At 40.5% G+C, this 14160-nt stretch overlaps 1 protein-coding gene across 2 annotated transcripts in view; it reads right to left on the bottom strand.

Annotated features, from left to right (window-relative positions):
- The window catches only part of tenm2b (teneurin transmembrane protein 2b), a 289835-nt gene extending 278346 nt beyond the window's left edge, over positions 1-11489 (bottom strand). Inside the window, exon 1 of one of the 2 annotated variants that reach the window (XM_051876630.1) lies at positions 11006-11489. The gene's annotated coding sequence lies outside the window, so the exon portion shown is untranslated. The remainder of the gene's footprint in view (positions 1-11005) is intronic. The other variant, XM_051876631.1, reaches the window with a different exon arrangement.
- Between the last annotated feature and the right edge of the window lie 2671 nt (positions 11490-14160).

Below are 14160 nucleotides of genomic sequence, written 5' to 3'. Positions count from 1 at the left end.
AAAACATTGGAGGGAGCCAAACAAATGAAGGAGAACCCTCGTTCACAAAACCAGTAAACCAGAGCCTAACCTTGTTTGGGGGAGAACTGGAGCAAAGCAACTGGGCAGCAGAACAAGACCTCTGCCAACATCCATGGAGCTCAACTGTCTGGGTGAGGGATTAAATAAGAGAGCATTATACAAAATAGAGGCTCCATTCTGTTCAGGGATCAGGTCTGCAGGCCATGCAGATGTGTGCAGTAATGCTCTAATAGGATTGACTGAATGCAGCACAGGAAATGCTGGGCCACAATACCTCTGGCCAGGTCTTTGTGATGGGTCAGAAAATGACAGCTGTAATGGGGCTATATCTCTCAAGCTGCCATGTAGCTGTTTTTCCAGGCAATTATAATTTTAGGGTGTTCAGGAAGAAAAATACCGAAATGCTTTTTCTGCATGTTGGCTGTCAGTGTTGTTAGCTGTCACCTCGGTTTAGTTTCTGTAACAATCTCCTAAACTCAGTTTTTTTTAAATGTTGGTTTATCCACAGGAGAACAAGTAAGAACTTGATGCTCTTTTTCTACATTTAGCTTTTGGTGGACCTGAATACATTTGACGTCAGAGTTTGCTCAAATTGGTGCGCACCAGAGAACAAGTTTGTTAGAATGACATCAACTCCAAGCTGCAACTGGAGCTACAAAAATTAATGCAAATAGTGAGCACTCAAAAACTTTAAGGGTTCATTATCAAGCTAGCTGCAAAACAAATCCATTAGTGCCACAAAGTCAAGCTGTCAGATTGTATGTATATTTCCAGCGAGATCGTAATATGCTGAGACTGATTTGAAATGAAACAGTTTGACTTTAATGAAAAATACTGAGAATGTCTTGAATATTAAGTTGTTCAGTAAGATGAATGCATGATGATTGAAGAATTTTACTCATGGTGCTTTATGCCTTTTTCCTTTTCTGTGACATACTACGATCCTTCACAGTGTTAAACCATCAGACAATGACTGACAACCTGCCACATTGGACTTTCCTTCAGCCAATTGCAACCCTCACAAAACGCCTTTCATTCAGTAGTCACTCAGAACTAATAAATGAGCCATTCTGAATCACACAAATGACAAGGATATTAAGCAAAGTGATTTCATAGTTTATTTTGTTGTCAACAGTATTTTGCCATTATTCATTACTTTGTTACAGAAAGATCCAACACCTGGCCCACAGCGCACAATGCATGTCACTCTCCTGACAAATCTAATAATCATAAAGCTGCTAATGGCCAAAAAACAAAGCACAAAGACTCTGCTCTCATCATCCTAATAACAAGGATTGTCTATCATATGACACTTTTCTTAATTCAACACTAATGCTCTGTAATTAAGTCGACAAATTCAAGCCGTATAGCCATATTTCTATAACAACAACTGCCCACAATTAAGCATTTTATAATCCTTTTCTTTATACTGCTGCGTATAACTTTATTAAAGGGTTAGTTCACCCAAAAATGAAAATTCTGTCAATAATTACTCACCCTCATGTCGTTCCAAACCAGTAAGACTTTCGTTCATCTTCGGAACACAAATTAAGATCTTTTTAATTAATTCTGTGAGCTTTCTGTCCCGCCATTGACAGCCTACGCAACTACCATATTCAAAACAAAGGCAAAAGGTGACCGAACTCCCCCCTACCAAAAGAAGACAAAAAAAAAAAAAAAAAAATGACCAAAACGTTCAGGAAAATAGAGGTGCAGAGGATTTCCATGGTGGAGCAGAAGACCACCACAGCAGGACCGACAACCTCCATGGAGGAGTGGACGGTGGACGAGAGTTCCGTGCGAAATGGGAGGCAGCCAGGAGGAAGGTGACCCATGGTGGAAATGATGGAGGGAGGAGCCATGGTGGACACTTGAGCCCGACCAACTGAGGTGACACAGGGAGATGATGAGGCCCAGGCGAGGTCCGATGGACTGAGAGACCCGGCGACATCGATGGACCAGGAGACCAAGGTGGAGTCCCGGCAACGAGCAGCCGGAGAACTGGGGTGTCGCCAGTGTGAATGAGGACCGAAGTGGAGCCTGAGGGATGAAGGAGCCCGACGGAGCCATAGGGGTGGAGCGCTGCAGACAGCATAGAAGTCCGTGGCGAAGGTGCAGCGATGACTCACCCAGGTAGACCCGGTGGGACGAGGGACCCCTGTGGAGTCGAAGGGACGCCGGTCCCAGGTGGAGCCGAGGGGGCGAGAAGACGGGGGTGGAGCCGATTGGTCAACGGTCCGAGGTGGAGCTGAGGGCTCAGAGGGACGAGGCAGAGCCAGGGAGTCCCCATGCCACGGCGGAGCTGGTGACTGGAAGCCCCAAGGTGGATCCAGGTTGCATGGCGGAGCCGAAGGGCTGAAGAAATCCAGCGGAGGTGAGGCCAAAGGAATGGCTGTCTTCGGTGGAGCAGGCAGGCCACTGGTTTGGATGTGACAGCTGGTCAGACGGGACCTCAGGCTTCCTTTCCTGGATGAACGAGGCTGCTGGCTCTGGCTCCGTAGCAGGCATAGGCTCAGGCTCAGTGTCTATGGCGGGCATCAGCTGGCTCTCTCGGTGTGCGGTGGGCTAAGGCTCCTCATCCGCAGTGGATGGCAGGTGGAACGATCTCCCTGGGGTACGCATACTCCAAACACCGGAGAATGGCCTCTCTCCATGTTCCTTCCACTAAATCAGGTAAATCCAGTGGTCCATATTAATTAGCTCCTATCCAGAGTAATGATTTTACCGTTTCATCATTAAACGAAGTCTGATGTGCAAACTGGCAAAAACAAAGTCTATACTGTTATCCACAAATGAAAGCCCTTCCTAGACGAGAGTAGTAAACTCAGCTGCATAATCCATCTTCTTTCTTTGGTCTGGTATTTTGTAATGCTTTGGGTCCAATGAAGATGAGAGAAGGTCAAGATAAAGTGGTTATTTACAAAATATTAATCTCCAACACATGTTCACACGAGTGAACACAACGCATACATGTTGTGTTGACACCAGAGCGGACGTTGCACTGGAGGTTAATGAGTTTTTTTGTTGTTGTTGTTGTTGTTGTTTTTGTTTGTTTGTTTTTTGCACAAGCTAAGCTCAAGCGCTTCATTTCCAAAATTGAGGTTAAACTTTAAATTGAGGTTGCAAATTAAAAAATTGAGGTTAAACTACTGGAGTCACATGGATTACGCTAATAATGTTTTTACTATCTTTCTGGGCCTTGAAAGTGGTTTTGAAAGTGGGCCTTGAAAGTGGGTTTGGATGACATGTGAAATTAATGACAGAATTTTTATTTTTGGGTGAACTAACCCTTTAACCTTTATTCATTAGCCTCTTTATATTCTATGCAAAATGATGTCAAATTTGACCAAATAACATCAATTGAAACAAAGAATACTGTTTAAAGTATATTTCAGAGATATAACCATTACATGGTGCCAATGCAAACATGCATGTATTTGCTGATATCAGTCTAAATATCAGAAATGAGTGTTGATAGTACAGTATTTCTGCCAGATGCTATAGCTTCTGGTGTCACAAGCTTTTTAAACTATTTTAAAGAAATATAGCTTATCAGTTTAAATACAATACAGAACCTTGGCAAGAAGGGCAAGAAAGGTGAAGAAAAAAGACCAAAAGAGAACAAAAGTTGATCAACTGGACATGTACCAAAAGGAAAAATGATCCACAGAGCCGTAATGCAATGAATCTACTATGAGCGGTCTCCTAATTCTCTTTTTCACTGGTGAAATATTACAAAATTCAAAGAATTTTTAGTAACCCTACTTCTTTAAATATAGTTTCAATGATTACTTTATGACCAAGAGCAAGAAAAAGAGGAAATCACTGTTCTTTAATTTCAACTTAGAGCCAGCACGAATAATTGATTGCATGCTTTTATTAACTTAGACAATATTCCATTACCTCCAAGGCAGGGCTCCTTGACGGTTTCTTGGGATAAGTTGATTTAAAAGGATCGTTATGAAGCCTTCTGAGATGGCAGCACTAATTGCACAAATGATAAAACAAGTCTGCCATTATCTCACAGGTGACGGAGCGTTTAAGATGAGCTAAAATGATGTTTAAAATTCATTACTTGAGGAACAGGGATCCGGTTTAGGGTTCTGGGACATTACTAAGATCCCCCCATTTCAGATCAACGCTGTTCGTAGTCACTTGGCAAAAAATGTTCATTAGATTTTAACAATTAAACTAATACTTTATCAAACAAACTCTGAAGTTTGGACTGTGTTGACTTAATCTCAATTACTCTTAGGAAAACATCATGAACGCAGAACCCTGTTTTTCCATAGCAAACGCCTTCCAAACAAAAAAGCGAGTGATGCATCATCAAATTCTCTATTGTTTGAGTCTCATGCTGCATTTGATTTTGTCCTTTGTCTGAAGAGTTCTCAGTCTCACTCCTTAGAAACAATGCAAATGAGAAAAGCAATCAGTGCATCGGTTCAGAAATTTAAGCTCACTGGCTACTTCATTTAGTTCAAAGGTTAATTTAGTACAGAGGATTGAATAAAAGCATGAAATCAAATGAAAACCCAGCTTTCCAGTCTGGCATTCAAGGCTAGAAATAAGCCAGTCTTAATTCAAAAACCTGTTCCCAGCTCTAATGAGTGCTTAACAAATTAAGCCAAATGGATTTCTTGATTTGCAAGCCAACACAACAGAATCTAACCAAACTCTGAAATTAATGTATAGAGAAGACCGGGGCAAGTTGTCACAAATGTTTGTTTGTCTGGTTTGTTTGTTTGTTTTCACATGCATTTTAGATGTTGTACTTGTATTCAGTTCATTAACTTCAATTTTTGAGCACAGAAAAGGTTTATATGATTTACCTTTTTTGATGTTTCTTGAATTATTTTGTTTCATAATTGTTTTACGTTTTAAATTTAAAAAAGGGCTATTTAAATAGCAGATTCCATTATGACGACATGAACAGTATTTCTATGCAAATGTCCAAACTTATTAGTCCTTAAGGTTTTAAATCTTTGGGAGTGACGACTAGCCCCGGTTTCCCCTAATATAGTTTTTTGTTTTGACTGTGGCTTTAAGATGTAGTATTTTGAAATAACAAAACAGGGTTACCACAGACAAATAAGTGGGTCAGTCAGCAAAAGTCTAAAAATACAAAGCCACAGGCACGGAGGTCAGTCACTGCAGGCCAACGGCTGGTCGTGAATGTCTCTCGGCGCATTAGAGAGAAGCGCACTTTCCACTAGTGTCTGTGGTACTGCTGAGGCATTATGGATATTGCACAAACTCTAGGCTATATCTCTTAATCCTCTAATCTGCAGAGCTCAGGGAATAGCTGGCTACATCTGTAAGACCCTGGAATGCCGGGGCAATGCTCTTAACATAAAAATGTCATATTCACTTCCCTCGGCAGAGATATGTTTACACAAGTCGCCCACACTCATGCATTGTAATTTGATGTAAGCTGTTCAGTTGATAGGGTGGCGTTCTGAGACGTGACTGTGTGAGTTTCCCAGGTGAGTTGCTGGTGACAGGCTGTGCAAAGCTGCTGATGATGGCATGCATGACCATGAGACGAAGTGTCTGACTCCCTCAGCAACTAAATATACTGCAGCAACTAAACCGTTAAAAAGTGGTAATGAAATTACTATCATTTGTGAAGTTAGTCTACAGCAGTTAATGCATTCTAAAAATGGATTGAATACATTGACTAAAATATTAATAATATAAAATTGGATGTTACATTTAGGGCATATTTAACTGAAATTCTACATATAACACAAATAATGATATTTTTACATTTTTACAATTTACATTTTTGTTGTATAGTGTGAATATTTGTAACCTTTTTAACTAAATTATGAACAAATAAATACATACATACATACATACATACTGTCCGGATTATGTCTCTGTCTGTTTAGATTCATTGTGTTTTGGTTTCGTTTTCCCTGCTCCCGTTTTGCCTGTGTTCCTTGGTCATTAGTTTCTTAAATAATCCCGCACCTGTTTCTGTTATGGTTAATTAACTCTCCCTGTGTACTGCGTTCTAGACGTGGTCGGACCTGGGAATATTCTAAATTAAATGTCCCACTTCAGACCTCAGTGAGTTCCAGTCATCACACGTCACATTCACATGCTGACCACATGATGTTGCCATGACACAACAAGAGCATATTGTATTTTTAGTGTCAATTATGGCAAAAACAGAATAAAAATAACCAAAAAAGTTGCGACAAGTGGCGACAAGCAAAAACAAAGGTATCATTACATAAACTTAATGTCTAATGTTAAAGTTTGTTTTTACATTTATGCTCACTGAAAGCGGACTTGCCGACATCTTGGAAGTTACGTCAAATGACGCTTCTCGCTGAGGTCGGGGTTGATCGATGAACCCTGAGTTCACATGCCAAATGTCCGACTTTCAGTGGTGTTCCAGACGTTATTTCCTATAAGGAGGTGGGAAAAATCCAAATTTCGATCTGTCTGAAATGCAGCATAAGCCCTTAGTTTCCCTTCCTAATTCTTTGTCCGGCATTGTCTAAGGTTTAATGTGGTTGTGCTCTTCCGAGTTTCTTCCTGGATTTATTAGTAAATATTATTTATTTCTCTGAATCTCCTGTGTTGTGCACATCATTACAGCCACACATGTGAAAGAATATTGGACCTAGATATGATTTTTGTTTGCACCATTTTTTTCTCCTTTTTTTTTTTTTTTTTTTTGGACTTGCCGGCTATCCAACTGCTGAGCAGAAGGAGCGAAAACTAGAGGACCAAACCAAGGACTTTTTAGATCTGCCCAGTGTTGGTCTTCGGGGAGATTTCACTGCGTTTGTGAAGTGGGTGCTAGTGAACAACGGATTGTGTTCACCATCTGCCCCACTGAGGAGTACATCATCAGCCCCACATTTCAGACCCAGAGCCCAGTCAGCCACCTCCCACACCCAGCATGGAGTGTATGCCAGAGCCCACCGCAGACACGGAGCCCGAGCCTGCCGCAATGTCAGCACCAGATGAAACAAAGACTGAAACAATCATCGGCCCGAGCCCGAGCCCTACGAATTGTCTGACCAGGTGCGTGAGCCAGCTACACCATGTGTCACTGTGGGTGTCCTCGTGGAGTTCCAGGGAATGGTGAAGACATTGTGACACTCTCATCACTGAGGGTGAGCTGCAGCTGACCTCTGAATTATATAATGAGGAATTGGAAGGAATTGAACCACCCAGCTCCTAGTCTCCTGTGTCTCCACTGGTCCTGCCCACCTCCTCTGCCTATAACAGCTGTTTTCCTTCAGTCCCTTGGTTCCTTCTCTGAATCCACTCTGCTGTGTAGATCTGCCTCAGATGTTCTGGTCTACAGCTCTGCCTTGTTAAGAGGATCCCCTAGCTCTGCCTCAGGCAGCTGAGCCCATCGCTACATCTCGGCTCGTCAACCAGTCGGCTCCACCTTGGCTCCTCCCTCCCTCGGCTCCACCTGGGACCATTGGCCTTATGGCTCCACTGGACTCCCTTGTCTCTCTGGCTCCACCTTGGTCAGACGTCGCTCTGCCTGCAATATGGACTTCCAGGCCTTCAGCTGTGCTTCATCCCTCCACCCCTTCAGCTCCGTAGGGTTCCGCCTTCCCTCTGGCTCTGCCTTGGTCCTCAGTCCCACTGGCTCTGCCTCAGTTTTCTAGCACCCTGGCTCATCGTTTTGGCTCCGCGTTGGTCTCTAGATTCATCTGTGTCGCCCAGTCTCTTCGGCTCCGCCTGGGTCTCCATCTCCATCGGCTCCGTCTGCATCTGTTGTCCTTCTGGTTAAACCAGCCAAGTCTGCGTATGTCTATGTCTGTTTGGTTTCCTCGTGTTTTGGTTTCATTTTCCTTTTTCCTGTTTTGCCTGTGTTCCTTGGTCAATAGTTTCTGATTAATCCCACACCGGTTTCTGTTCTGGTTAATTAACTCTCCCTGTGTACTTAAGCCCTTCATTTCCTAAGTTCTTTGTCCGGTATTGTCTATGGTTTAACATGGTTGAGTTTCTCCCTGGATTTATTAATAAAGTTTATTTCTCTGAATCTCCTGTGTCGTGCACATCATTACAGCCACACATGTGACACATACATACATGGGCGTCATTAGGGGGGGGCAAGGAGGGGCAGATGCCCCCATATTTTTCCCGATGTGAGTCGTCAGCTCCTGTCCACTACAATTTGGAGCGGTTAAGGCCCGGGTATAATTCATTTCCCGCGTTCCGCTCCGTCTTGCACACATTTGAGCGTGCAAGCCTTTTTAAAGACACTCCTTTGCCCGTGAGCACTGAAAGACGCTTTGGCGCATGCGCAAGTCCGTGGTCACAAAAATTGCTCACAGCCACTGTTCAGAGAGTAAGCTAGTCCACAGTCTAGTAAACGTTTCTTGCTTGCGCCAACTGAAAACACATGAGAAACATCATGAGACAGGAGAGACTTGGACATTGCAGGACTGAACATTGAACGGTCCATGCATGTGGATTAGGATAAAACAGGTAATCGCTTTGATGCCATGCCTGAACGCCTTTTATCCCTTCCCAGTGGCGTATAGCGGATGGGCACGCGGGACTATTAAATTATTCTTATTATTATTATGCTAAAAAGATGTTTGTACCTGCAAAAAAAAAGGGAAAAAAAAGATTTTTTACTTGCCCCCCCAACTCGAGAGTCAAATGTCGCCCATGCATACATACATACATATTCAATTTGCAAACTTAAATTTGCATACTGTATTAGATGAGAACTCACAGCATGGAGTGGAATATTTATTTTTCAATAAAACAAAGAATATAAAATACTCTTTTTATCGGATTAATTGATTCATCAAAGAATAATCAACAGAATAATTAGCTAAAAATATTGATTAGCTGCAGCCCTAGTTGAATACTTAACACTAACACAATACATCTCAAGGAGCAGTTGCTATTAGTCAGGACATCAATGTGCAAACAAGAACAACAGTGTGAATCACTTGTCCACCTGCTTTGCTGTGTTGTTTTGCATTGCAATCAGATACAGCCTCATTTCAAGCCTTCATTTGCTGTAGTTGTAAGGCTTTTCAAAAAAGTGTAATTTAGGTGACAACTCTAAGACAGGAAAATGGAGCCACTTTCTCAAATGCGTATCTGATGGGTGGTTAGCGATTGTTTAAAATGTCGGAAGACTGACGCTAATCTACTTTCTGTTGTGAACACACAGTGGATAAGCACGTTCTATTGCTATAATCTTCCATGCAGAATGCCTAAAAATACATCAAACCTGTTTGTTTTGTTACAGGCAATCAGCATCAGTGAAGGCACCTTAAACAACAGCATAACCAGACAGATAATGAGAGAAAACAGCGAGAGTGATGGAATAGGTGCATAGAGTTTTCTAATTAAAAAATGTATAAATTTAAATCCATTATTTAAAAATAAATGTTATTCCACATCCTGCCCAATGTTGGCTCTAAAACGATGCGTAATTTGAAAGCTATGAAAACTATATGCTTTACTATGTTTACAGAAAGTGTTAAAATATAAACATCACATTTTAAACCTGCATTAAAATGGTAAAAGAAGCAGAAATTACTACATTAAAAATGAAAAACAAAAGCACAAATGGTACGAGAAACACAGACTCAGACTCGATTACATAACTTATTACAATACTCCCTTCACTGTTTCTCATAAGAATATAATTAACTGCATGTGTTACATGCAGAATTTTAAACCTGTATTTAATGTCTAACAACATACATTTAATGTATAACATTTTATATAATGTATAAAATTTCACCATGAAATAAAAATGTACAATTCTTTTGTTTATGGAATATTGCAGTATTTATAGTAAATGATTCATCTGTGGAATTAAATTCATGTATCCTCGAAATGTTTAATCAAAATAACTTCCCCTCCCTCTTGCAATGACATCATCTTCCCTGATTATGTGTTTTTCGGTGCGATGGTAGGATAACTTGTCACTTACGTGAGATCACAGCAATAGCAAACCAAAACAATCCTACTGATTTCCGGTGGACAAAATCAAGTCAAGAAGCCATTTCACTCGGAAATACATCACAATAGGGAAGAAAATACTATCGCAACTTCCGTTTCATGCTGACTTTAACGGAGATTTGCTTGCTGTCAAGACAAGCCTTTATTCAAATAATAGCATGACTTCCTAACGTTTACAGATAGGGATATAACTGTAAAATGTATGTTATGTGCTGTCAATGTGTAAAATATGTCCCACCGGAGCTTTAAAATGGTGTTCTATGAAAGAATGAAAGTCATAGGTTTGGAACAACATTGGTGTGTGTAAATAATGACAGAATTTTTATGTGAGCTATCCCTTTAAGAAACAGCACTTTCCCAATAGAGGCTCCAACATGATGGATGTGTCAAAGGTGATAAATGAAGCTTTTACTGAGGCAACTGACCACCAAAGCTTTAAACACAAAAACAAGCAGCTCACAACGAATGCCATCAAAAGAGCAACGTGAACATTACCTGAGTCCAAACAGAAATGCTTATTATCACCCAGTCAACAAAGTATGCAAATAGCCTATTTTTCACATCTTCACATTACAACCATGACTAATGGGTTCATGCAAAATTGTAGCTAGCAACATAATGCATAAGAGAACACACCTGATCTCTAAACTGTCAAGATGTGAGAGAAAGAGATTACCAGACTTCTTAAGTTCATCTCAACGAGAAAAACACCTACAAATCTGGAAAACACGGCTTTACCTAAGTCTCCTTCAGCACTCTAGAACCTCTGCGAAATATAGACAGCGGTGGAGTTGTCAAATAATAATACAGGTCAAAATGATTGTTGTTTAGGCCCTTAAATGAGTTATTATGTCCTGTCCGTTCACTGCAGCATGTTAGTTAGTATGCGAGCACCGCTACTGCGGATGAGATAAAACACACGCGCGCGTGCACAGCCGTACTGATATGACGATACGTGAAGGAATTTAGACTGACAGTTAGAAAAATGAAATATATAAAGAATATTTACCTGTTAAAAATGATTATTTTCTTATAACCACATCTCTTCTCTCTCTTCTTGCGAAGTTTTTGTCCTCGCTCACGTTGGAGTGTTTGTTAGCGCGCTGTTTCTATGTTCCAGTCAGATACTTATTTCATTCCGCCTCTTCTTACGCTACAGAACGAACCGGGTACTGGCGTCCGTCGAGGACCTAGACAACTAAAACAAACAACCCATTCCGATGCGGATGTCCATGGTGTCTTGGACGAAGCGTATGTTTTAGTAGTAGAACAAGCACATGTGTAAATGTTGTCATTCGTGGAGCTGTAATCATCAGAGGGAGGGTTGAGGAGATGTTTGCCTAAACAAGACCGAGTGTTGCTCCGAGTGATGTTGGTGCTCATCAGTAAAGGTACCAAGGTGGGATAATTTGTGTATCATCTTAGACTAACCGAAATTCTATATTATTTTAGACACTTTTAGTACTTCAATCTTCAGAAGCCCAAAAATGCAAGATGAAAACAAATTAAAATCCCGTAGCGCCTTCCTTATTTATTTATTTATTTATTTATTTACTTTTATGTTTGTTTTGCTTTGTTCGTTTAGGATTTTTTTTCCCTAATTTGCATGAAAAAAATAATTATTTAAAGTCACCATGAAATCAAAATGGACAGTTTTTGTCAATTTTCTCATGTCACTCACATGAGATCATAGCAAACAATCCAACGATCCAATCAATTACCGATGGACAAATTCAAGTCCCGCCCTAAATTTTTTCTTGTTCAAGAAGTAATTTCACTTGGATATACATCGGAATAGGGGGGAAAAGACTATCGCAACTTACATTTTATTCAGACTTTCACTTGCTGGCTAACAATTAGCATGCAATCTCAAATCTGGCCACTAGGAGCACTAACAGAAAACAGCCGTTGAGTGTATCGGTTGTACACTTGTTATTGCAGTGCATTATAGGATTGAAAGAGTGCACTTGATAATGTCCACTATAGTTTCAGAAACCACTACAAATGGCCGTTCCCTAAAATGGTGCGTTATACAAGGTTATAAGCAGTGGCGTAGCAGAAAGGCACACACTGCGGAGGCAAGGAGGCCCTGTGTGTTGGGGAGCCCCACAATAACCCCACCCCACACAATCTCTATCAAGGGGGGCCATGGACTTGCAGTTCACGAGGGGGACACCGTGGAGTTCCGCTATGCCGCTAGGTATAGGAGATGATTTCAGACACAGCCAATGACTGGCTATAAAATTAGCATGCAATACCAACTTTGGCCACTAGGAACAACAGTAGTGAAGGGGCAGTGACACTGACATTAGGTTGTGGTACCAACTTTGGCCACTAGTAAAGTGCCATTCACACTGACAGTGACTCAAGCCCAAAGTATACTTCACTTTTTACGCGAGGGTCAGTGTACAGTGATTTAATTATTGTCGGTGTAAAAGGGGCTTAAGCATGAAATCTTATATTTATCTTTATATTTACTTTATTGTATATAATAATTTTACATTTAAAAAGATGTTTTACACATTTTAATAAATAATGTTTGTTTTTTTGTTTTTAAATGTGTGAAAAATTAACGAATTGTAATTTTGGGGTGAACTATCCTTTTAAATGTTAAAGGTAATGCATTTATAAGCCAGAAACATATTCATAAATACAAAAAATAATTGTAGTGTTTTTTGTTTTGTTTTTATCCAGGCACTGCTTACATGTTTTCCATGTTTTGTTTTTTTTGTAAAACCAACTCTTAGCATTCATGAGACAAACCCATCCACAGAAATCAGCTCAGGATAAATGATTTAAATTCTCTTTCTTTTGGTTATGTAACTGTCTGCCTTGTGTCTACATAACTGATGAAAATCAATTGAATGAACCTCTGCTCTCGGATGTCAAGCTGGATTTGTGGAGGAAGTAATCACACATTTCTGCCTTGAATATCTGACTGTGGTATGATACAAACAAACATGTTTTTCTCCACAACACTGCTGGAAATATGGTCGGTGCCCCTCTTGATAATGACATATTGCATTCATTTAGTCCTGCGACGAAGACGCCCCTCCAGAAAAATACAGCTAATGGAAATGGAGGCCAGAGATCAGAGAGGCCACACAAATACTCCACTGAGCTAACACAGTTATTAATTATGCCAAATAATACCTGCTTCAGAAAAAAAAGAGTATTTTTCAAAACAGGATATATTGTGTAAGTAGGTTTCTCTTATGCACATAATAATGATCCTTTACAATTATCCTTTTGTATAACCAATTTATTTAAACTGTCAGTGGAAATCAAACATTATTATAAGATAATCAAACAATTCACCTTTATAAGCACGTTGTGTATTGCAAGGTTTTATCTCAGAGGGATACAAAACACCGGCGGCTAAACAGTATAGACCTAGTGTCTCTACAAAGCTGTTCTACAGGTGTCCCTATCCAAAATATATTTTTGGAGAAATGTCTTATGACGATACGTTTGGAGACGCTGTGAGCTCAGGAGGTGGTCGGCTCCTGTGGTGAAGTGCTTGGAGCATTTTGAGTCAGTATGGGGTACGGAGGTATGGGGAGCAAAGCACAGTGTGTCGCTAATCGCTGTGTTTTTTGCATCCTGCCGAGATATGTTCACGCGGGGCTACGACACAAAGCCACAACACAGTTTCCAAAGCAACAGAACAAACGACATATAGGAGATGCAGAAAGAAAACTGTTTTTCCAGGTGCCATTGATTGACTGTCATAATTATAGTGCAATTTGTTTATTTTTGGCTTGATAAGGACAGAGAAATCCAAGAACGTGCTTGTTTTTGGAGGGAAAATAAACCATAGTCATGTTTTTCCAAATATACTTTGGAATAAATGTTGATGAATATTTACTATCAAAAAGTAATCAGTACTATAACCTCTGTGATGCATCAGTGGAGCATATGGACATGTGTGAAACTCAAATTATCTGATCGTTTTCATAATGCTGTGGTTTTACTGCTATCTCATTAGACTTGCCTTCAGGCCAGCTGGACGTATTGAGCAGCGTCACTCATTCCAGACTCTAATTGAAATTGTAACAATGAAATAATCAATAGGCAGCAATTGTTTCTTTCTTCAATTAAGGCTATATCAGAGATGGTGCAAGTGATGCAATATGTGTGCAGTGTTATTCAAGGGGTCAAGAT

Source organism: Ctenopharyngodon idella, chromosome 21 (assembly GCF_019924925.1).
Source record: "Ctenopharyngodon idella isolate HZGC_01 chromosome 21, HZGC01, whole genome shotgun sequence".
Lineage (NCBI taxonomy): Eukaryota > Metazoa > Chordata > Actinopteri > Cypriniformes > Xenocyprididae > Ctenopharyngodon > Ctenopharyngodon idella.
Note: the sequence above shows the minus strand (reverse complement) of the source record. Positions and strands in the feature narration are given on the sequence as shown.